Source organism: Procambarus clarkii, chromosome 32, assembly GCF_040958095.1.
Source record: "Procambarus clarkii isolate CNS0578487 chromosome 32, FALCON_Pclarkii_2.0, whole genome shotgun sequence".
NCBI classification, from domain to species: domain Eukaryota; kingdom Metazoa; phylum Arthropoda; class Malacostraca; order Decapoda; family Cambaridae; genus Procambarus; species Procambarus clarkii.
The window spans coordinates 3,405,703-3,428,916 of record NC_091181.1 but is presented as its reverse complement, the minus strand read 5'-3'; the positions used below and the strand labels follow the sequence as shown (position 1 = coordinate 3,428,916).

General features: G+C 45.8%; 1 protein-coding gene across 2 annotated transcripts in view; it reads left to right on the top strand.

The window, feature by feature from the left end:
• Window positions 1-23,214, top strand: part of LOC138370570 (tripartite motif-containing protein 5-like) — a 502,851-nt gene that overhangs the window by 8,954 nt on the left and 470,683 nt on the right. The window contains exon 2 of one of the 2 annotated variants that reach the window (XR_011230142.1): window positions 21,865-21,934. The exons of the other annotated variant lie outside the window; for it this stretch is intronic. The gene's annotated coding sequence lies outside the window, so the exon portion shown is untranslated. The remainder of the gene's footprint in view (window positions 1-21,864; window positions 21,935-23,214) is intronic. 2 annotated transcript variants of the gene reach the window in all.

Below are 23,214 nucleotides of genomic sequence, written 5' to 3'. Positions count from 1 at the left end.
GTCCAGTTATGAACTGGTAATAGTAGTCGGCTCCTACTAGTACATCTACATTGTTAAGGCGGTCAGACGTTAACTTGTTGTCAGCCAAATTAATTTCACGTTCCTGCAGGAAGTGGGCTGTGTACCCCAGACCCTTAATATTTAAGTCTAAAGGTATTTGATCTACAACAATGGCTTGGACAGCCTTGGCATGACTACCTAGTCGTACAAGCGGTTGAACTACTGTGTATTCATGGGTTCCTCGATTTATCATGGACCCTGACAAGTTTAATTTTACCTGTCCTATTGGTTGTAAATTAAGTGCCTCTGCTGCCCTTTGAGTAATGAAAGTTCTCTGGGAACCTTGATCAAATAGTCTACGTATGGTGATCTTGGTTCCTCTGTTCTTCACTTGAAGTTGGGCAGTAGGCAGGGCAGCATCCACTTGAGATGCTTGTGTAGTTACGCTGTACACATCTCGCACCTTGCAGCACTGTACTGGTGTAGATTCTCTACGTCCTATTCTAGGATTGACATAATTAGTCCTAACTAATTTGCACAGTGCAGCATGATGCTTGCCCCTTCTACACCTATTGCAGGTGTTCAGTGGGGTGTCACAGCTGTTAACATTATGTGGTTTGAGACACCTAGTACATTTATGTAACTGTTTGAGTCGTCTGACTCTTGTGTCTCTATTAGGATAATTAGTACATTTGTACAGAGAATGTTTTTGATTGCAAAACAAGCACATTCCCCATCCTATAGTTCGTTTAGGGGTTACCGTTTTAGGTAAAACAGTATTTGCAGGTTGTGATGGTTTTGCTGTTTGCATTTGCTTGTTATTTATTCTCTTGGGAGTACTTGGTGTACTCTGGGGAACCATTAACAGGTTCTTGGGAGTGCTCTTTGGACTATTAGGTCTCTTAGGAGCACCTGTGGAGTTATTAGCAGTGCTCTTTGGACTATTAGGTCTCTTAGGAGCACCTGTGGGACTCTTAGGTCTCACTGATGAATCAGTATTTGACTGATTATGGTTACATGGGTTATTAGCACCTTTGTTACCTAGTGACAGTGTCACTTTAGGAGTTTCAGGCAAGGAAACTGATGTAGGTACAGTTTTGGTGCATTCAGATTTAGCATTAATTGCTTGGTCTGCTGTATGATTGCTCATATTACGCAAACCTGTAAATATATCCTTCATTGACAGGGTATTACCATTCTGGCATACATATAGTTTATTAAGTGTGTCACCAGACAATTTTCTCTGGATGATAATTTTAGTCATCCACTCAGTAGTTGGGTGATCCACCTCTTTACTGAAAGAATTTATCAGTGACTCAAGCTAGAAACTAAAGGCTTGTAAAGAGTCAACTGATTGCTCTGGTGAAGATAAATTTAATAATTGGTGCACAAGGTTTATAATAGTCTTCTCATTGTTAGCACTTACTTTAGAAGGCTGTTGTGAGCAATTGTGACCATTACTTGTGCTGCTTAAGGCTTCTTGTTTAGCCTCAGCTTTGATTACAGCTTCGACTGCTGCTGCAGCATTAGCTTTATCATTTTCTGGTTCAGATTCACTGATTATTGCAGCTTCACTTGTTTCATCTGCAGCTTCACTTGTTTCTCTGGATTCTGGTGATAGGCTAGTTAATTCAGTAGCCTTATGTATTGAGCTTATAGAATCCAAGGAACATTGAGAAGAGTGGTCTGAAATTTGATCAGACTCTGTAAACAAATCATCACATGAAGCGGTATTAGATGAGAGGTTAGAAAATGAAGGTTGAACTTCAGTTGTTGATCCTGTATAGTGATCAGCATTGATTAGAGGATTCTCCTCGTCTTGAGGTAGTTCAGGTATTTCATCTGAACTGAGTGTTAACTTGGATACAGGTCTATTAATGATCTGATCCACCCACTCGGGAATATCTTGTCTCGCAAGCACCTCCTTATATCGGTCTAACCTGGTTTGAACAGAATGTTCATAGTTATCGAGATCAGATTCTGTCAGACGTAAGTGGTCTGAGACAGTATGACCGACTTGGAGTAAATTCCTGTGGGACTCGATCACAGTCTTTACATGATCATATTTTTGGATGGCGTACCTTATGTAACTTGCTAGTCTATAGACGTCACCTGGGTCAGTTTCGACACAGAAATGACATTTCATAAGCAGTTTTCCTAAGGGACGTTGAAGAGCTGTCAAGAATCTTGCATTCCTTTCTAAAGGATTCATTCTTGCGGTAAATTGAGCCTGATAGGGCTTATGTAGCTAGTGGTATAGCTATAGTCTGCTCCTTGATGCAGAGCAGGTATAATTATTGACAGCCTGATAGGGCTTATGTAGCTAGTGGTATAGCTATGGTGTCTGCTCCTTGTTGTAGAGCAGGCATAAGTATTGACAGCCTGATATTTCTTGAGGCTGGTTGTAATTTACCTCATTTAGAGGTTAGCTACCTACCTAATAATAAGCAACTAAGATTTGAGTGGTACCTTGGTCTCACTACAGGTGTTCCTCAGCTTAGCTCTTCTAAATCAGCCTCGGATGGGTAGTAGACTTACAGTAACACTCAAAAACATACATAGAAATATGCAATAAAATAATTACACAATAAATGGTTAATCCCACCCTTGATAGGGTCAGCACAAATGAATAATATATGTGTCACTAACTAGCTCAAGCCTAGTCGTGAGAATTTCTACTTGAGAAACTACAACTATATTTAGTCTGTGCTTGTGCCAGATTCAACACAATCACAACCTAAATTGCTACCTACCTTAGGTTGGCAAAGATTATATTATGGTGCAGTAATGTGCAAATAATTGTGCTGTGTTTTTGGGTTTTTTGGTATTTTATATAATATACACTTGTGTAATTATGTGTATAAGAAATTAAATGAACACAAAGGAATTAATTGTGTTTGGCAAGTATTCTACTGCCGTAAATATTATCTAACTCCTGAATGTACTCCTAATTATGGAATAAAATATTATCAGGGTTAGTAATGATTAACTAGTATGAGATCAGTAATTTATATTAGTATACTGGATCCCTAAATGTTAATGATCCACTGACTTGAGTGAAGCAGTAACTTTAACATGGATTCAGGCTATAATGGACAGTCTGCTGACAGCCATATATTGAAACATTGGTATAGCCTAAATGGTTAACACTTAATTGGTGTTAGTGATTAATATAAGGTTATGAGCTGTTGCTCCTGGTGACCTAAAGATTCTACTTCAGTATGAAGTGTAGGTCTAAATGTTGTGGGTAATTGGTTATGACCCACTAAAGCTATGTATAAGGTAGCTATGTTAGTGTGATCTAGACTAACTGATGTGTTACACTGTTAGTTGACACAATTAATTAAATAGTTAGTCTAGCTTCTGTCACACAAGGATTAGTTATTAATGGTTAATATTTTAATTATAGATTTAATGCCTATCCGGTTCGATAAGGACCATAATGTGGGATATTTGGGGCTTGAATCTGATTATTTAAATATTAATGTAGTAAATTAAATTACGAAGGACCACCCGCTTTTATAGTAAAGAGGGAAACTGAGAATTTCTGATCATTAAATAATTCCTAGATGAAACCAGTAACTATGGATAAAAATACTAGAATTTATGATCATAGAAATAATTAATGGGCTGTATTATTAAATGAATCAAACCCTCAAGCACCTACATTGGGGGGTTATTACTGGAGGTAAGCACACACCTCGGAAGGTGTGTCCAGGAATTAGTGTGGTTCGTTCACTAATTCAATTAATAATAATCTAATCCTATAAAAATTATATTGAAACTGCTATCATTACCATAGATGGAAACATAGATTATGAGTATAGCAATGAGAGTTACAGTAAACCACATATTAATCCTGAGGGATTCTGCACATAAGAAATTGCAATAGAATCATGAAAGAAAATATAGTCTTAGCTTAATGATGATTCCTTTAGACAAGCCATGGAAGTTCCTCTTATTCTCTGGACTCGGTCGGCTGACGAAAGGGACGGATTAATATGGGAGAAGACGGCATGGAGAGTTCCTCTCTCGTGCTGCAAGACAAATATGTACAGTAGTAACTAATTTAACTACTAAATCTATATTCAAGAAATTGAGAGTTACAGGTGACAGAATTTAATCACCTGTTATTAGATGTTATCGTGCGTCATAACGGACAATCACCCAGCTACCATTAAACTTTTACCTGATGCATCACATAAAGGACTATACTTAGCTGTGGGCACTGTATAAGTATTAAGATTGCCGTGCTTCGCGTCCCAGGCTCCGGTTTGACCTATCCTGGATAGTGACGCGCTTCGCTGGCCGGTCACGTGTCGTCAAGAACCAGGTTAAAAGGTTCCTTATTTGACACCAGCACTAGCTGAAGATATTATCTGCAAGGTTATTCACGCCTCACAGTGGCGACTTTCATCTGAGGATGGATAACGTCTGCCCTAGTGGCTGGACAATGGCGTCTCCTTGTGAGTACGGAATACGCAGGTCTGCCTCTGAGCGGCTCTCCGCATGTACTGAGTTGGCCTTCCTCTACCCACGCCGCATCCGCGTTCATAAAACAAATTATTGTCACGAACATTAATATTTCTCGCATTTACGCTTGAAACGTTGAAGACTGGACGGGTTTATTATTTAGAGGAGGAAATTATTATTATTTACCAATTTAAGAATAGTAAATATATAAGGGAGAGGAATTAATGTCTCCCCATGGCATTCACTGGTGACGTTAACGTTATTACGAGATAGACGCTATGACTCCAACGCTCTATTCGGCATTTAGTTGGAAGTCAATTCATCTGCAATTAGTTATCATACAGAATGCCTTAGGTATAGAGAATCGTGTTTAATTTTCACATACATTGGATATAATGTGTTTACTGTAAGGAAATTTGACGCAATACTGGCGTCAGGTGACGTGAGACTCCTAGCCTACTGCACAGATGAAATTATTAGTACATGAGAATTCTACGTGTTGTTAATTTTACTTACTACAATAATTAGTATTGTTAGTAATAAGTAATGAGAATACAACAGTGTTGTATTCGGTGTTGGAAATATCCAACAACGTCCCCTTCCCTCATCCTCGTAGCTTGTTTAACATGTTGATACAAGAATGTTTCCAGGATGAGGTCTACAAATCTACTGGTCCAAAAATCCTCTGTTCTAGCTTTGTATGCTTCCCAGTATATGGATTTTAAGTTGAAGTTGCTGACTATCAAAAGTCGTGATCTATATTTATCCGCTCTTACTATAAACTCTCTCATTATTGTTATAAGACCCTCTCGTTCACTATCTAGCTCCCCCTTTGTCCATGTGTTGCATGGCGGTGGACTATGTGCATTTATGATCATTAGTTTATCATCCTTTTAGGAGATCTCTAATGCTATTATGTCAACTTCTCGTGGATTGGCAATCATTATTTCGTTCACCATTAGGTGTACTTTCACCAGCACAGCAACGCCACCGCCTTTCCTAATTTTTCTGTCCCGTCTCCAAATTGAGTAGCCTCTTGGGAATATGACCTCATTTAAAATAACATCTTCAAGTTATGTCTCCGTGAGTGCAACAATGTCTGGTGTCTGAAGCTGTATTACATCACTTAACTCCAGTATCTTTGAACTTACTCCATCTACATTGGTGTATACTATTTTCAGGAACATGTTCCCCCTCTCCTTATTCATCACTACCCCTCTCTCTAGCAATTTTGTTGGGTTGCCTTTTTGTACCATTTTACAGGCCTGCCTTCCCTTATCAATTTGTAGAAAAAAGAATTGATTTCTTCTTCATTTCTGCTCTCATTTAGTTTTTTACCTCTATGAGGTTTAGTTTCAGCTTCTCTCTGTCTTCTCTTGAAAGATCTCGTCTTAACGATCACACTTTCCCATCCTCATCACTTTGTAATTTTCTAGCATTCCTTAGTACTTCTTCCATCTATTTGGCACCGTTTAGGGTGATCCTCAAAGATCGATCTTTTCCTTTTACGTACCTGCCTATTCTCCTGTAGTCGCAGACATTCTCTATGGTAGTAAGACCTTCCACGAGGCCAACAATTTTATCTACTACTTTTGCTTCTTCTACAGCTCTTTCTGACCTAGATATTATCTTTTCTTTGCAACCAAAAATTATCAGGGACTTGCTCCGATCAACTGTGTTTTGTACCAACTTTGGGTTAGATGCCAATTCCTTCCTCATCTCCAGCCTAATGTTTGTTTTATCTTGGTTGCTGCAGTGTTTGGCTTCCTTTACTGCTTCTTCAATTTTTTCCTTCTCCTTGGCCACTTGTGCATAGGTTAGTTGCATATCCTTCTTGCACTGTTCTATTCCCTGTGTAACTTCCTCCATCTGTGCTGACAAAAGCTGTTTCTCCTGTTGAATTTCCTTACTTAACCTATTGTAGTCATTTATGTTTAAATTTGCTTCTTCCAAAGCTATTTTTTAAGAGTTTATTTTCCTCTTCCATGGCTTTGCAATTTGTTTCCAATTGAGTCTTGTCCTTGCACAAGTCTTTCACTAAACCCTCAAGACATAAAACTTTGCTACACAACTAGTCATTACTTTCTTTCAATTTACTGATTATTTCTACATGAGAGTTCACTATGGTATCTAATTTTGCCAACTTGTTGTGTAGACTGCTTATATCAATGATTTCTTCATTGAATCCCCCAAAATCAAACTCTGTTTTTCCTCTTGCTGGCGGCCATCTTGAATATTCTTGTCTGCACTAGAACACTAGGGTAACTTTGAGTTGTGTAGTGCAAACTTTGTTAGTCTCAATATCCTGAGAGTGCCACACATATGATATCAATATAAATTGTTTAAAGAACAGTAACTTTTCTAACAAATGTACATTATACACTACAGTCTGTACATAAAGTACAGACCACTAGAATCACACTACTGCAGTATACATATATCACTTAAACTACACTTTGTACATTTAGTGTCATTAGAACTGTGCTGTACAGCTCAATTGGTACTCTCAGGTAAGTTATGGCTAGTGCTGGGTGCTGGTCCAGTTGCCTGGGCATCCTCAGAAGGTGAGTCCTTGCTAGTGCTGGGTGCTGGTCCAGTTGCCTGGGCATCCTCAGAAGGTGAGTCCTTGCTAGTGCTGGGTGCTGGTCCAGTTGCCTGGGCATCCTCGGAAGGTGAGTCCTTGCTAGTGCTGGGTGCTGGTCCAGTTGCCTGGGCATCCTCGGAAGGTGAGTCCTTGCTAGTGCTGGGTGCTGGTCCAGTTGCCTGGGCATCCTTGGAAGGTGAGTCCTTGCTAGTGCTGGGTGCTGGTCTAGTTGCCTGGACATCCTCGGAAGGTGAGTCCTTGCTAGTGCTGGGTGCTGGTCCAGTTGCCTGGGCATCCTTGGAAGGTGAGTCCTTGCTAGTGCTGGGTGCTGGTCTAGTTGCCTGGACATCCTCGGAAGGTGAGTCCTTGCTAGTGCTGGGTGCTGGTCCAGTTGCCTGGGCATCCTCAGGTGTGTCCTTGCTAGTGCTGGGTGCTGTTCCTGTAGGCCTTCTGTGAAATCATACCAAAAACTTTTGAATCATAGTTTGTCTCTTTGTTGTGCCAACCACAAAGATATTATAATATCTTTCATGTCCTTTAGGTGCCGGTAATAATCTGTCAGCTCTTCATTATCAGTTACAGCAACCAAATCAAGCAGATCATTAACCTTTTGCAATGATGCAGCATATGGAATAGATAACACACTATCATCTTCCTCTTCAACATCCTCATCATTATTACCAGTAACAGACTAGATAATCTCATCATCAGCTAATTCACCATAACCTGGATCATCAGCATCATTATCTAACCATGCATTCACATCAGAAAGTTGCACATCTTCCTCACCTGCATCTCTGAATGTCTCAAAAATCACATTATCAAAGCCCTCAAAATCATAGTAATCTTTGTCTTCATTCTAACTAGGTACCGGACTCAGAATTTTATTCCATGCATTCTTTAATGTGGTGACCTTCAACTTGCTCCATTCTTTGGCCTAGTTGTAAATTGCGTCCTTAATTGAATATTTCTTGAAGTTTTCTATTGTTCTACTAACCTTTGTATCCTTATTAGTCACTGTGCTGCTCGGGCTCAAAATATGGCAACCCCCCCTGTGTGCAGGAAATAAATTCTTGGCTTTTTCTGGGGGGAGCCCCGCCGGCTCCCCGGAGCTTTACCGGCTGATATGCTAATGTCAGACTTTGGCATCAGTCATGTGTATGGAGTTCTAGGGCCTACCGGGGACCACGGCCAGAACCTGGCCCCCTCAGGAGCAAGGGGAGCAAGGGGAGCAATGGCCTATAGAAACCCCCGTGTGGTTGGAAGCATTCTATGTCTGCCATCGACCGGGTCAAGCATCCAGAAAGGTAAGCATTCCAAAACAAACCCCTATTCTGGTGAAAATTGCTACCTAAAGCCGAACTAGTGGATAGAACTCTTCAACAGAAAACATGGAAACTAGTATGACGTCATACGTCACCGCGCCGCTGTCTGCGCAGCTCCCCCCTCCCCGGGAGGGGGAAGGGGGAGCCCCAGACCTCCCACGCCGACTATCCACCCATCAGTTCTTCGGCTGATGCTATAGGCAATGGTTATGTGCTCCGGCTCCAGTGGTTGTTTCAGCACTGTACCTAGAGTGTGGTGTCTGTTTTCTAGGTGGTGCGTGAGCCGGGAGTGATTCTCCAGTACTCGGGCTGCATGTGCCTAGGGTTCCCTTCCCTAGGTGCCCTGTAAGTACTGCCCTTGGGGCCACCTTCCACAAGTTCCTTGGGTCCTGCCCCTGCTTGGCCGTTTACTGCTTGGTTTTCGGCCACTCTTTGTGTGCTCGAGTGTTCTGTCTCCCTTGTTCGCCTTAGGGTAGGGGGCAGTTTGCACTGGTAGGGGCGCAGGGTGCTGTGCAGCTTGTCTTTACCAATCATAGCGGCCGGCTCTGTTCCGCTTGGGTACACTGTCCTCTTGCGGGGTTTTCTTTTTCTTTTTGTTTATCTACCTGGTGGGGGGGGGGGTCAGCCTTCGTTCTTGCCCCTTGTGTTCTGAGTATTTTCTGGTGGTACCCCCTGCTAGGTCCCCGTGAGTTTACACGTCCCGGGGGTTCAGCTCTTAGAAAATTGTTTGGTAGCTTTGGGTGCCAGTTAGCAGTACCCTGCCTGGGATTACCTGAGCGCGAGTCCTCTTATAGTAAACGCTCGGGACCCTGGGAAACCCCTGGGGGCGTGCGGGTCCGATGGATGTGACCCCAGAGTCCCCCCCCTCGCTTCCAGCGAGTTTGAGGGTTGCTCTCGCCCTTTGTCTCTGGGTGACTCTGTTTTGCCTCCGTCTGCTGCCTGTGGGGTCGGTGACACCTTCGACCCGGAGTCCTGCGAGTTTGGTTGCTCGTTGTGGCTTGGTTACCCGGTTGTGCTAACGAAGCGGGTGCGGGCAGCAGGGGCATTGCACTTAAGCCTTGGTGGTGGCAACGTTCTCGTGGTTTCCGGGAGCCCCGGGAGCCCCGGGGCTGCCCCGTTGTAGTTCGTTTTGGGACTTGGGGGTGTTGGTTGCTTCGGTTCCATCCACGCCCCCTTGTCTTTCCCCTGGATCACCCTTCCTGCCTGCGTCCGGTTCCTTACCATCTGTAGGTTCGGGGCGGGGTTTTTGGTGGTGTTGAGACTCGGGCAGTCTCGGGGAATTCCCCTTCCGGGGTAGTGACGGGGGCATTTGAGCCTGTTCCTCCAGCCGTGTTGTATGAATCTGCCAGTGGGCTCCCTTCCTTAGTGTTTTCACGGCTGCCCCGGTTTTCTGGTTCGGCCGGGACTTTGGGGGAACGGCTCGGCCCCGGGGCCTGTCGTGTCGGTTCCCGGGGCTGGGGAGGGGCTGACTTGGGGGGGCCTTGGCCCCGTTGGACCCTGTGGGATTTTTTATCCCCCTCTAGGCGGGGCTTGTGGTTACGCGGAGTGGGGTCTTTCCTCCCCACTCGCCGTGCATGCTGTTGGGCGTCGGCCCCTCCCTGGGCTCGGTTCCTTGGCCTTTGAGTCGGTTGGTTCCGTCCTGTGGGTGGATGTTTCCTCCCACCCCTTTTTGGGACAGTGTTTTTGTCATGTTTCCCCGTTCGATGGGGTTCTGCGTGACTTCTGATCTCGGGTGCGCCTGCGTGTGCCTTCGGGACTAGTGTTGGCTTCTGTGTTCTCGAGGGTACGGGAAGGTTTTTCGCTACTTCCCGCATTATTGGAACGTCTGTCGGCTCCTCTTCCTTGTCGCCCTGTTGGGCTACTTGTCGCCCTGTTGGGCTACTTGTCGCCCGATTGGGCTGCGTGTCGCCCAGTTGGGCTGCTTGTCGCCCGGTTGGGCTGCTTGTCGCCCGGTTGGGCTGCTTGTCGCCCGGTTGGGCTGCTTGTCGCCCGGTTGGGTTCCTTTTTGCGCTCTTTGCTTCTTTGGCCGGTTTTATTGTTCCTGCTTCCTCTTTTGGCTACTTTTCTCGTGCAGTAGTCCTGGCTGGCGTTTTCCCGCAGAGAGGGTGTGCAGTTCGGCCAGCGTGTTATGCGCATGCGCCGTGGAGTTTGTTTTGGTCTGGGCGGTGTTTCAGTGCTGGTGTTTTGCGCCCTTTTTGCTACAGTGCTTCGCCTCTCGTTCTTCTCCCTGGCTGCGGTATGTGCCCCTTCGCGCCGGGGGTGTCCTGGTTCCCAGTTGTGGGGAGGACACCGCGGTTTTCCCTGTGTCATGGGTGTGGACCGCCTCCTTCGCCTCTCCCTGCTCTCCTGCGTGTCCGGCGGGGTCCGGCTCTGGCGTCTTCATCTGGCGGTGCTCCCTGGTTCTTCTGGGCACGGTTGAGTCGTGTCAAGTTCGTGCCACCGTTCGCCAGGTGAGTTTCTGCGGTCTGGCGTCTTTTGGCCGGGCGCTGGATGCAGAGTTGTTTATATACCTGTCTTTATTTAGGTATATTTTTGTACGACTGAGACCATTCGCACACCAGTGACTGTCCCTTTTTCAACCCTTCCTGTCCCCCTCATGTGCATGTCCAACCCATGCTGGAGTCATTCAGGGGACCCTCCTTTTTTAATGTTGTGAGGTGTGGGGGTTGTAGGGTTGGTTCTGTACTCACCTGGTAAGGCTCCTGGCTGTGCTTGCAGGTTTTGAGCTCTGGCTCTTGGGTCCCGCCTATCTGGTAGAACTTGCGGGATAGTACCAGTGGAGTGTAGTGGTGCTATTGGCACATTTGGGGAACACTGTATTACCATCAGAGGTCTGTGCTTGTTACACGACCTACTTGCAAGCATAAGCCTTCTTGCTGGTTCGTCCGTGGACTTCCAGGGCGCACTAGCCTGTTTTCGTATGGCAGTTCCGGCCCGTCCTGGTTGTGGGGGTATGTGGGCCGGTGGACTGCTCCTAGCAGCTGCCTGGTGGGCCACCCTCTGGCCGGTCTAGCCTGGCCTTGGGCCAGGCTTCAGGTGTAAAAGAGCTCCCAGTACCTCATCCAGCAGGTATCGAGCGGGGTTTCTCCGCCGTCGGTCGCCTGGTGCAGGTTTCTGGGCCTGCAGGGTTTTGTTGTGTCTCCGTTGGCCCTGTCTGGGGTCTGCCTGCTCCGTTCTCTGCCTTTGCAGAAGGGAGTTGCTATTTACATGTTGCAGTGGTGCCTGTTGCTGCTGCTGCACGTGTGCATTGGTACCGTGTTTCACGGTGGCATGTCCTTGTTCCTGTGTCCGGTTGTGGAGTGGCACTTTGCTGCCGTTTTGTGCCTGGGGATTGCGTGGGTTTTTTTTCTGTCCCTGCCTGATTGTCCACCCCTGGTGGTTCTCCTGGGGTTTTTGTGCTTCTGCTCTTTCTTCCTGCTTCCTCTGCAGCAGGGATGTTCTGCGTGTGTTCTTAGGCGTTGGTCAGCCTGTGTCCTGTGATGTGCTTCTTTGTCTCAGTCTATTGCAGTTGTTCGTACCCCTTGGTTCGGGTACTGTTCTGGCGGCGACCCTTCCGCCTTCTTTGGTTTCCTAGCTTGCCCTGCCGGTTGTTTTTTTTGGGGGTCTTGCGATGTCTCGCGTCGGACCCGTCGTTTCTGAACTCCTGGCGGGCTTGCATGCTTTGGGGAGTTTTTCTGTTCGGCAGACGTTCCATCTCCTTGTGCCGCCTGGGTTTCGGTGGTCGCGCACGAGATCTTCCCACAGCTCCGCCTTTTTCCTGGGCTCGGAGGGGCCTTGTCGGGGCTGCTTATGTTCTGCCTTGCGGTCTCACCTCCGGTTGGTGGTCGGGTGGCTTCGGGTAGGTGTTCCCCCTGCGTGCTTCTCTTGGCGGCAGTATGGGGTATTTTGGCGGTCCTTCCTTTTCCTGTCCCTTCTTAGGTGGTTACTCTTGTTAGCTTGGTTTACTCTCGGCTTGGTTTTCTGGTGGGGGTTGGGGGCCGTCGTCTTGCCACATACTGTCGCCTCTTTTCGTGCGGCGCTGGCGGAGCCGCTTCAGCTTGCTTTCGGTCTTGGTGTTGCTTCTGCACCGTTAGTAAGCTGTCTGGTGCATCGTTTCACCTCCGGCCTGTTCGTGCGCCGCTTGCACCATCCTTGTCTCTGGTCAGCATGCTCTGTCTTCTCCTCGGTTGGTAGTGCCCCTTCGGTTCCGGTGTGTTTTTTCGTCGGCTCTTTCCTTTGGGCCTTTGCCTCTGGGGGTCGCGTCGCTGAGTTTTCTTGCTCCTTCGGTTTTAGCGTTTTGGTTGTTTGGTGGCAGCAGTCTCCATCTTTTCTGGCGCGGGGTGGGGCTGCTGCATTCTGGAGGGGTCCAGGGTTTGTTGGTGCTTCGTTGGTCGGGCCGGGGGTGTGTCATTTTTGTGTTCAGTGGCGGCCCTTCGCTGTTGTTTGCGTGCCACGGCGTTTGGGTCCGGAGCGCGTTTTGCGTTGATCCGGTTCTGTTCTTCCTGGTTCGTGGGTGATAGTGTCCCGGGTGGTCAGCCGTGTTCTTGCGGCTAAGCTGCCTGTGTTCTTCCCTCATGCCTGTGGCGTTCGTGGCTTCGCTGCTCTCGCTGCCGTCTGGGTGACGTGGCCTTGCGGTCTTTCGGGCATGGATTTTTGGTGTTCGTGCAGGGGCCTTGCTGCTCATGGTTCTCGTGTTGTTCCCGGGATTTTCGGGGCTGTGGCGCCTTGGGTTGGCATTTGCTGCCGGTTGTCTCGCCTCTTTGAAGGGTGCGTGGTGTCCGCCTCCCGGTTCTGTCCCTTGACCTTCCTCTGTGTGTAGTTAGCTCCGGGGAGCCGACGGGGCTCCCCCCAGAACAGCAGCGTTGAATGTAATGAAACGCCATTTTCTGGGTGAGACCCGGAGGCTCCCCGGCAACCCTCCCTCCCTCCGGTCGGCGTTTTTCGTGTGTTTTGACATCCAGCCTCAGAACTGATGGATGGATAGCCGGCATGGGAGGTCTGGGGCTCCCCCTTCCGAGGAGGGGGGAGCTGCGCAGACAGCGGCGCGGTGACGTATGACGTCATACTAGTTTCCTTGTTTTCTGTTGAAGAGTTCTATCCACTAGTTCGGCTTTAGGTAGCAATTTTCACCAGAATAGGGGTTTGTTTTGGAATGCTTGCCTTTCTGGATGCTTGACCTGGTCGATGGCAGACATAGAATGCTTCCAACCATACGGGGGTTTCTATAGGCCATTGCTCCCCTTGCCTCTCTGAGGGGGCCAGGTTCTGGCTCGTGGTCCCCGGTAGGCCCTAGAACTCCATACACATGACTGATGCCAAAGTCTGACATTAGCATATCAGCCGGTAAAGCTCCGGGGAGCCTCCGGGTCTCACCCAGAAAATGGCGTTTCATTACATTCAACGCTGGTTTTTTTAAAACAACGCTGTTTGTCTGTAATTGTCTGTAATAATTTGTAATTGTATTTGTGCTGCTTTTTCAGCCATGTTCCCCCTCTTTTATCTCTATTTTTATTTGTTCTCAACACATTTTATTCTTTATACCCATTAGTATTAAGCTTTAGTCATTAATGTTTTTCCTGCCCAAAACGCTTTGCGTAATAGTGGCTTTAGGCATTGTATGTACTAGCTCTATCTATTAATCCAACAAACTTTGTAAAATCTCTTGTATGTACCTTACCTAAATAAACGTTTATTTATTTATTTATTTATTATAAGTATCTACATTTGTGTTCACAATAGTGAACCACTAAGCTAGTATGGTGAGCAAAACAAGAGTGGCTGCCACATACTGACGCTACCTCGATTCCCTCCCTCCCTCACCAAAATTCCACCTCCCACAATACTACACACAGCGCTAATTATCACCACAATCCTGGTCACTAAATCCTGTAAATGAATAATCGATCACACATTTATTTTGTAAAGGAACGTATGAAGTCGTTTGAAGATTCCTAGATGGACGAAATAATGCTGTAGTGCTGTGGCTTGCGCTGTGAACATCTTGAAGAGCATTGATTCACTGACATTTGAACATTGTACACAGTCATTATCACACTCAGGCTCTTCTGTAATACTATCATGGCTAAATAATACCAGTTACATATATATTTTGACATTATTCGGCGATGCTGTGGTCACAAGCTGAACAGCAGTGCTGTGAGCTCATGCTGCGTGCGCCAGCCTTGGTTGCTCACTCAATACTGAGGCTCTTACACCCAGGAATGTTGCCCACGATTTTTTTTTAAATGGCATCTGTTTACAAAAGAGCCCTGAGGAAGCTGATGTGACCCCCATGTATCCGCGGGAGTTTTGAATCATACGCTATACCTATAAGATCCCTGAGGTGTGTTACGCACCACCCGTCGAGCGCCTACAAGCGCGTTGCGCAGTGCAGTGGTTAAGCATCTCGTCTTCCTCAGAGAGCAGAACTTCCATATCTGAATTCATAGCTCTTTTATAAAGCCTTTTGAGAGCATTGATAAGCCCTTAATCCATGGGCTGTATTACAGATGTAGTGTTTGGTGGTAAAGCCATACATGTTATTTTGCCATCAGGCGATGTTAATTTAGCAATGGGGTGAGCTGGGGCATTATCAGTCAACAGCATTACCTTTACCTCAGTAGGATGAATTCTACACTCTGAATTCTACATCTGCTGCTTTTTTTACTTCTTTACAAGTGATTCTGGAACCAATCTTCAAAAATAATCTGTGTGAACCAGGCATTTTTTGTGTTGTAGTAGATGACAGGTAATCTGTTCATGCCGTTTTTCAGTGCTCTGAGGTTGGCAGATTTCCCAACAATTGCGTACTTTGTTTGGTGACTGCCATCTGCGTTAGAGCACAATAATGCTGAAATTCTTTCCTTCTTTACCTTGCAACCAGGAATACTCTTCTCAAGCCTGAAGGCCAAAGTGTTTCTTTGAAGTCATTTCCAGTTAAAGCCTGTTACATCTGCATTGTACACTTAAAACCAGCTTAGATTATTAGATATCATGTGCTGAGAAAGTTTATGCTTATATGCATTAGCACTTCCAACATCTGCACTTAATGCATCACCACAAATTTTCTTGTTAATGATGCCATACCTCTCTTTAAATCGACATACTTATTCAATGCTAGCCTTGAAATTGTCTATGTTTAACTTTACAGCAAGTCTTTCAGCTGCATTTCTAATAGAATCAACTGAAACAGCAATTCCTTTCGTACCATGCTGTGTAAACCATTTAAATACAGACGAGTCCAAATCCGTATACTTAGCAGGCCTCAATTTTTTCTGTTGCCTATTGCATCAGTTTGAGCAAAGAATTTCTTAATATTATCCTTCTGCTTTTTTATATCACAAACTGTAGCTTTACCGATGTTGAATTCTTGGGCGAGTCGAGTGACAGAGTATCCATGCTCTACTTTCTCTATCAAGTCAACTTTCTAATCAATTGACAAATATTTTCTCTTTTGTTTTATACCTTTAATACCATGAATGCTGCTCTGAGACATCTTGACAGATTAACCCTTCAATTGCGCATCGCATCATATGATGCTTTGACCGACTTGCAGTAAATTGCGCATCGCATCATGTGATGCTTTGGAGTACCACGCAAGATTTAAACGGCCCGCGGATACACGGGGTTCACCAGACCTTCATCAGGGCTCTTGTAAACAGACGCCATTTTTTAAAAAAATCGTGGGCCAAACTCCCGGGTGTTAGGGGCCTCAGTATTGAGTCAGCTACCAAGCCTGATGCACGCAGCATGAACTCACAACACTGCTGTTCAGCTTGTGACCACAGCATCGCCTAAAAATGCCATAATATACTTGTTCATGCTATTATGTAGCGATGATATTACAGAAGACCCCAGACAGTGATAAAACTGACCAGGGTTCTGATAATAGCAAGATTGTGGTGATATTTGGCGCTGTGCGCCATGGAGGGAGGAGTAATGCTGTGGGAGGGAGGTTGGTGGCGTTGTCTTTTGAGTGTGTGTGGCCACCTTTTATTGACTGCACTCACCATACCAGCTTAGTGGTTCGCTATGAACACAAATGTAGATACTTATATGTAACGTGTGTATAGTGTGAGATAACAGCGAGAGTAGGAGGTTGGGAGCCTCCATTTTGGTGAGGGTGGAGCGTCGTCTGCAGGACTTATCATGTTGTTTACTGATGACCACGATGGTCTTTGGGCACCATACCAGTTTACTTGTACAAGTATGGTGAATAAAACTGGTAGATATTTATATATAATGTGTGTATATATAGCGTAATAACACCACACAGTATTGTTGTAGGAGAAATATTAGTGCGTCTGGCCTTGAGGGCGGCCGCCACCAGCTGACTGTGTGAGAAGCTATGTCTCTGTGACTTTACTCACCATACAAACTTAGATGTACAATTATGGTGAACAAAACATGTAAATACTTATATATAATGTCTGTATATAAAAGCAAAAACAGTATGGTGGGTGGAGAATGGTGGCAAGTCAGGTGAGGTGAGGTGAGGGAGGGAGTGGCAGCCAGTGGCAGCCAGTCACTGCCTGCCACTGCCACTCAGCATACCAACTTAGTGGTTTGTCATGGTGAACAAAACATGCAGATACTTATATATAACCTGCGTATATATAACCTTATATATAACTATATCAGTTATATATAACCTGTGTATATAGTGTAATAACCGACAAAGTATTTGTTCACTATTTGATGAACATAATTGAGTCAACAATATGCACACCATATTTTTGAGTACAGCGATGATTCACTCATTTTATTATATAAATATATCACACTATACACTATTGAATAATATTACAGCAAAAAAACTACGAAAAATCAATCAGAGACATTGAAATAATTAGGTAATTATCTCTTTGTGGAAACTCTGGCCTGACAGCTGGCGATCAACAGACCGCCTGGGACGCACGCTCAGTCAGCGCCTGATTTTTGCCACACTTCCCCGCCCTATAGTGGGCAATATATGCCACTTACAATTTTTTTATTATTTTTACCGTGATCAGTGAACACAAATTAACAGGTTAGGAAGAAAAAATAATTTTTTTTTTTTTTTTGGTATGCGCCTGTGGGTGTCAAATGGTATATAGCTATGCGCCATTTAAGGGTTAAATGAGTTCAAACAGTAAAAATTGTTCAAATTTATCACGAAAATCCATCGCGCGTGAACCCGACGTTTTTACCCCACGAAGAGGAGAAGCACATGGTGCCAGCCATCTCATCCAGGCCCAATGCGTTGACATGACCTGTGCTTATTTTATAGGCATACTCAAAATTTAATGTACATGTTACAAGTTATCAAATGACTGTTACAATTTGTTTTATTTAAAAATTATTCTAATAGGATTGTAGAACAGACAACTGTGCACATTATTTGTAAAAATGGTGAGAATCGGTCAGAAACGGAATTTTTTGAAGCTGACTCAAAGTTTTAGAGATAACTGAAGTTAAAGTTATCGACAATGAATAAGGTAGTTCTAATTCATTAATTTACTTATATGTTTTAATAAACGTTGTTTTGGCATTCGTACTCGAATATGTGAAAGTTGTAGGTCAATATGTGTTGGAATGATGTCAAGAAAAAATACCCCCCCCCCAAAAAAAAAAAAACAGCTAAATACTGTATAGGGAAAATTATAATGATTTAGGGGATAAAAATGTATATAGTGGCACCTCGATTAACGAGTTTAACCCTTTCTGGCACCGAGCTCGTTATGTGGAAACTCGTCTTTAGAAACAAATTTCCACATATAAAATAACGGAAATAAATTTAATCCGTTCCACTCACAAAAATATCCATACTTGTATGACATTTTATAATGTAAATATAATACTGCACATGTATTTATGAATGTTTTGTTGTACTATTTTCATGTTTACCTTATGAAGAGTCGTTGCTTGCTTGAATGAGACGATGGGGAGGTGGGAAGGAGGAGAGGGGTTATGGTGTGGAAGGAGAATCCACCTCTGAATCAGGGGGGCTCTCTCGGGAATTTCTCCCCACTGGGACCGGATTGTGGTTCACTATCACTGGCTCTTCTTTTCTCTACTTTTCCAAAGAACGTATCTATTGACAATTGCTCTTGTCTTTGTTTTAGGATGTTCCTAAAACGAGTCAGCAAATTGTCATTAAACATGTTCACACACAAGGTTGTCACTGCTTTATCAGGGCAGCTTTTCCAAGAATGCGGTTACCTTTTCAAACATTCCCAACACTTCACTGATCTCACTGGAAGAGGCAGCATCCTCCCTTACCTCCTCATCCCCTTACTAATGGTGCAAATTGTTGATGAGGATCTGCCATACTCCCTTGTGAGATCAGCCACACAGACACCACGCTCATGCTTTGCTATAATTTCCTTCTTCAAATCCATAGTAATTGTGTGTTTCTTCCTCTTGACAAGACTATCTTTAACAAGCAGCTTCTTTGGCGACATCTTGCATTACAAATTGTTGTCACAAAACCACAAAATACCGAAAGAAAAGCGCAAATAAATGCAGAGGGATGCTTGTCATGCGCGATACAACAACAACACTGGTGTCGGAGGCGTCCGAGAATTTGTGAGAACCCGCGAGACGCTAGGAAGCACCATGTGGTTTTGCTCGTTAATAGAGGTGAAGCTCGTCAATAGAGACAAATTTGCTGTGAGTGGCTCACTCATTACTCGAAATGATCTTAGATACAGCCGCTCGTTAATCGAGGTGCTACTGTACTTTATAAAAGTGATAAAGCCCTGATCATCAAAACCGCCTAAAGAGACAAAGAAAATAGAATTTGAAATCTGTGAAAAACTCAGTCAAAAAAAATTCAAAGTCCCAAGTTCTGCCAGTTGTGACTGATTTATTGGGTGACCAATTTCATTCTATCTTGACATAGTTAGGGATGGGTATGCACTCTCCAGGATGTAGAGGTTACATCAAAATGAGATAATAAACAAAGGAGATAAAAAATATATATATTTTTTGGATATTGGTGACAGTAACAGATATTAACATTAGGCAATACATTTTTATGATATTTAACAAAATAGAGCATGATAACATACTCATTATTATTGGTATTATGATGTATTACTCAGCAATGCAATACAGGCACCAGCTGCATATCCACTTTGTCGATACTTCTTGCTACTATTCTTCTTCTTTGTACATTGTACAAGTGCTTGCACCCCTTTATTACTGCATTATCCCTCAGTTCCAGTTAATAGGAGCTGTTCTCCTTATCAACAAAATGTTCTCCTTTTTAAAAAAAATTGTCTAAAATATATTTTTGAAAATATTAGGATGAAACTTGCATGACGCTTATGCCAATAAGTTGGAGATTTGTCTAACATTTAATATTAATTTTCACATAATTCAAATATTTTTGGCCCAGCCCCCATTTACAGCATTTACAGGTTAATGCACATGGTTTGTATTACGTAGGCTGTTAGAGAGGGAGGGGAGGCAGCCGAGAACCCGCCCATACCCCTTCCCCTTTCCTGCCCCACCCTCCTTACTCCTGCCCACCCTCCATACTCCTGTCCACCCTCTTTACTCCTGCCCACCCTCCTTACTCCTGCCCACCCTCCTTACTCCTGCCCACCCTCCTTACTCCTGCCCACTTCCTTACTCCTGCCTACCCTCCTTACTCCTGCCTACCCTCCTTACTCCTGTCCACCCTCCATACTCCTGCCCACCCTCCATACTCCTGCCCACCCTCCTTACTCCTGCCCACCCTCCTTACTCCTGCCCCACCCTCCTTACTCCTGCCCACCCTCCTTACTCCTGCCCACCCTCCTTACTATTACCTACCCTCCTTACTCCTACCCACCCTCCTTACTCCTGCCCACCCTCCTTACTCCTGCCCACCCTCCATACTCCTGCCCACCCTCCTTACTCCTGCCCACCCTCCTTACTCCTGCCCACCCTCCTTACTCCTGCCCACCCTTCTTACTCCTGCCCACCCTCCTTACTCCTGCCCACCCTCCTTACTCCTACCCACCCTCCTTACTCCTGCCCACCCTCCTTACTCCTGCCCACCCTCCTTACTCCTGCCCATCCTCCTTACTCCTGCCCACCCTCCTTACTCCTGCCCACCCTCCTTACTCCTGCCCACCCTTCTTACTCCTGCCCACCCTCCTTACTCCTACCCACCCTCCTTACTCCTGCCCACCCTCCTTACTCCTGCCCACCCTCCTTACTCCTACCCACCCTCCTTACTCCTGCCCACCCTCCTTACTCCTGCCCACCCTCCTTACTCCTGCCCACCCTCCTTACTCCTGCCCACCCTCCTTACTCCTGCCCACCCTCCTTACTCCTGCCCACCCTCCTTACTCCTGCCCACCCTCCTTACTCCTACCCACCCTCCTTACTCCTACCCACCCTCCTTTCTCCGGCCTACCCTCCTTACTCCTGGCCACCCTCCTTACTCCTGCCCACCCTCCTTACTCCTGCCCACCCTCCTTACTCCTACCCACCCTCCTTACTCCTGGCCACCCTCCTTACTCCTGCCCACCCTCCTTACTCCTGCCCACCCTCCTTACTCCTGCCCCACCCTCCTTACTCCTACCCACCCTCCTTACTCCTACCCACCCTCCTTTCTCCGGCCTACCCTCCTTACTCCTGGCCACCCTCCTTACTCCTGCCCACCCTCCATACTCTTGCCCACCCTCCTTACTCCTGCCCACCCTCCTTTCTCCTGCCCACCCTTCTTACTCCTGCCCACCCTCCTTACTCCTACCCACCCTCCTTACTCCTGCCCACCCTCCTTACTCCTACCCACCCTCCTTACTCCTGCCCACCCTCCTTACTCCTGCCCACCCTCCTTACTCCTGCCCACCCTCCTTACTCCTGCCCACCCTCCTTACTCCTACCCACCCTCCTTGCTCCTACCCACCCTCCTTACTCCTACCCACCCTCCTTTCTCCGGCCTACCCTCCTTACTCCTGGCCACCCTCCTTACTCCTGCCCACCCTCCTTACTCCTGCCCACCCTCCTTACTCCTACCCACCCTCCTTACTCCTGGCCACCCTCCTTACTCCTGCCCACCCTCCTTACTCCTACCCACCCTCCTTACTCCTGGCCACCCTCCTTACTCCTGCCCACCCTCCTTACTCCTACCCACCCTCCTTTCTCCGGCCTACCCTCCTTACTCCTGGCCACCCTCCTTACTCCTGCCCACCCTCCTTACTCCTGCCCACCCTCCTTACTCCTGCCCACCCTCCTTACTCCTACCCACCCTCCTTACTCCTGGCCACCCTCCTTACTCCTGCCCACCCTCCTTACTCCTACCCACCCTCCTTACTCCTGCCCACCCTCCTTACTCCTGCCCACCCTCCTTACTCCTACCCACCCTCCTTTCTCCGGCCTACCCTCCTTACTCCTGCCTACCCTCCTTACTTTTGCTCAAAGTACAATACCTAAAAAATATTATTAAATTTTTCAAAAAATTTACTATGTTTTGGTGGGAAAAATTTAGTCATAGAAACCTTAAATTTGTTTTATTTTGCCTAATAGGTAATACTGCTTCCATCTCTGCTCGGCTACTAAGGACGATAGCAAACACAACTTCTGCCCATTAATGATGGTAAGGACAATTTTATTCTTACTGTACTACCAGTGTGTGTGTATGTGTATCATATTGTTATTAACTAGTGATGGTAAGTATATTTATTATGTTGTCATTAACTAGTGATGCTGAGTGTATTAACCCTTTAAGTGCGCAACACGTCATATGATGGGTTGAGTGACTTGCAGTAACTTGCGCTCCACATCATATGATGCATTGGAGTACCGCACAAGATTTGAAAGGCCCGCGAGTAGAGGGGACTCCCATACGCTGCTTAGGGGTTATAGTAAACAGACACCATTTTGTAAAAAAAAATCCAGCTCACGCTACCATTGCGTGGGAGGCATCAGTTACCCAGCAGCCACCATGTCGAGCGCACGGCCGAACGCTTATCATGCGCGCACCATGCAATCACTCGCCCAAGAGCAAATAACCAGTGAATTATTTTCTGATGGTGAGGAAAGTGATTTTGATAACTAATATTGATAAAGACTTCACACAATTGACCGATGATAGTAGCACTGACAGTGAAAATGAGATACAGCCGCCTCCCATGGCGAGGCCTATATGCTCACCAATACCACTTAGCCCAGTGTCTACTCCAATTCACCCTCGACCACACAGTTCATGTGCTTATTTAGAGTCTGAGGATATTTTCGGTGACGAGTCAGAGGAAGGTGACTCATTTTCTGGTTTTAGTGAAGTGGAATCAGAACATAGTGTTACAGAGCCTGGTGCCAGTACCAGTGGTGTTACTGGGCAAGAATTTGTCGCGTCAGCAGCGTCTCGCCCAGCCAAGCGCCACCGCATGGAACAACATGAGGCACCAAGAGTAGTGTAGTGATGGTGATGTTCACGTGCTTCCACCTTATGTGCACGTAGTGGCCATACTGTGCGTAGATGGGCTTCAGCTCCTGGTCCACGTATTCGTTTGCCTTTTTCGGGTAGAAGGTAGACACAGTAGTCGCTTCTGTATATATTTATTGACTGAGATAGCAAGGTATATATCTGCCTAGCCGAGGTCCTTCTACTCTGAGTCTGTGAGGATAACTGAGGCTGCTGGGAGCATGGCTGATGCTCCTCTGTCTGGCATGACGTCAGAGGCCTACTCGCCTGTGATTGGTTACATTTCAACTGACAGAATTTGAGTATAACACCGCTCGGACACGCTACCAAGTCGACGTCCCTTGTCGACAAGCTCTGGCTAGCTATATAGTTACAATGATACTGAAAGGACCTCGGTGGCATTCAATAATGGCTTACATGTGAAATTTGCATAATAAAACATTGAAAGAAGA